Here is a 1,918-nt window from a genome sequence, read left to right as displayed (position 1 = left end):
AGTAATAATTATTGTTTTTGTATTATGTAAAATTTGCCTTATTTTAGATATACCGATGAATTTAATGTTCGAGAAGATCTGATGGGATTAGCTGTTGGTGCTCATGGCACAAAAATTCAACAAGCGTGTTGATGACATTACAAATATAGTTAGAAGAAAATTCATACACATTTAAGATATATAGAGAGGTAATTATAAAAATTATTATCGCTTGTATTATTTCAAAGAGTACTGTTTTATAAAAGTTTACTCACTGTTTTTATCTAAAATATATATACATATTCGTATATATGTTGCTTATATTGAGCTGGTATACAGAGCTTATCAGATTTCTGTCTCAATCACAGACGCATGAAGCTGTTAAGAAAGACCGATCTATGCTGGAATACAACGTTAACCTAAAAATAGATAGTGACAGTGGCAGAGTCGTGACCATCGCCGCGTGATAGATGATAGTGATAGTGAAATATATATTGACGGCAGGGAGCTGATGCCGAGGAGATCTTTCAGAAGGAAGGTGTATCCAAAATCGTACACGCATGTATGTGTTGTTTTGTAAAAGTTGTAAAAGTTAAGAGAACGAGAAAGTGATCTGTAGTTATATGCACGTGTGACAGGCACTATCGGGTAATAAAAATTTCTCCGAAGAATGTTTATATTGTACTTTACTTTTGTTAACTTGAATGCTTTGAATGTACAATCTCGCGTCTTCAAAATATAATAATTCTCAGACACTGTTGAGGAATAAAGGTCCTTTTGTGCTAGATAATACGAGTTGCTACAGAGTGCCTCTAATTGTAAGAATCTCTTTTCCTTTACCTCTTCTTTCTTTTCCCAATCCCGAATTAACACTATTGCGTGGTTCGTATCGCGTGTCATTACCTATTATAAATGTCCTCCTTTTCTCTCGTTTTCTCACACAGGAACATTTTATATTCAACTATATGGTATACACTTTTGCCGCTATATATTGACCGCAGGGAGCTGATACCGAAGAGATCTTTAAGAAGAAAGGTGTATCCAAAATTGCACATGTATGTACGTATAAGCTGTGTTGTAAATTGTAAAAGTTGAAAAGAACGAGGAAACGTTCTGTAGCACAATTTATATTGTAGTTATGCTAAAATATTTGTGAATTGAGTCCCTGTTATCCATTATTATAATATAATTTTTATCAGCAATATTAGAGGAGTAACGAAAATTAATTTTATTAAGTATTCAACGCAATTGATAGTTTTTAGCATTAAGTATTTCCATTTTCTCATAATATGCTTAAAAAATATTGCAGGGGACTTGTGGATTATGCGAAGCAATTGATACTGTTAAGGTTCATTGGTCATATGAAGTTTGCACACGTCAAGCTTGACATCCTAAAGACATCCTACACAATGCATTCTGAAAACGATACCGTGCAGATTCGTTGGCGTATACGTGGTGTCAACACAGGCTGGAAGGTATTTTCTGTGTTTTGGAAGTAAAATTTGGAAAATACAACATGCCATAATAAGCGCTAACCAGGAAATGTAAGTGTAATCAGTGCTCTAAACATTCCTTTTAATAGTAATATAAAATTGTTCTTATAAACATTAATTATAATTAATTCAAGTTGTCTATTATTTGAAAAGAACTTGATTTTTAGTTGCGTTTTTTATTCTACTTTCAGAAAAAGATAAAATAATTTAGATTTCCTAAAATTAATTTTGTTTATGCTATCGGAAAGGAAACACTTATTATAAACTTGATTATAATACCAAGACAATTATATATAACAATTTCAGATGGTACGATGGCTTTTTTATTTTTTACGTTAATGCTGAATGGAAAAGTCTATAAGCATATTGCGGACAAAATGATGCCCTAATCTGGATACAGCCACGAAAAAGAAAGATATGCGCATGGCAGGGAAATTAGCGCTATT

The 1,918-nt window shown here is 32.4% G+C and overlaps 1 long non-coding RNA gene across 1 annotated transcript; it reads left to right on the top strand.

The window, feature by feature from the left end:
* The first annotated feature begins 937 nt into the window (after nucleotides 1–937).
* Nucleotides 938–1,906, top strand: LOC112459891. Its single transcript, XR_003041384.1, has 3 exons — nucleotides 938–1,034; nucleotides 1,289–1,523; nucleotides 1,779–1,906. It is a non-coding gene; the product is annotated as an uncharacterized LOC112459891 (long non-coding RNA).
* Nucleotides 1,907–1,918: the final 12 nt, after the last annotated feature.

This window comes from Temnothorax curvispinosus, unplaced genomic scaffold, assembly GCF_003070985.1.
Source record: "Temnothorax curvispinosus isolate PA1 unplaced genomic scaffold, ASM307098v1 QBEX01010198.1, whole genome shotgun sequence".
Taxonomy (NCBI): Eukaryota; Metazoa; Arthropoda; class Insecta; order Hymenoptera; family Formicidae; genus Temnothorax; species Temnothorax curvispinosus.
This window is presented reverse-complemented; position numbering and strand designations above follow the sequence as displayed.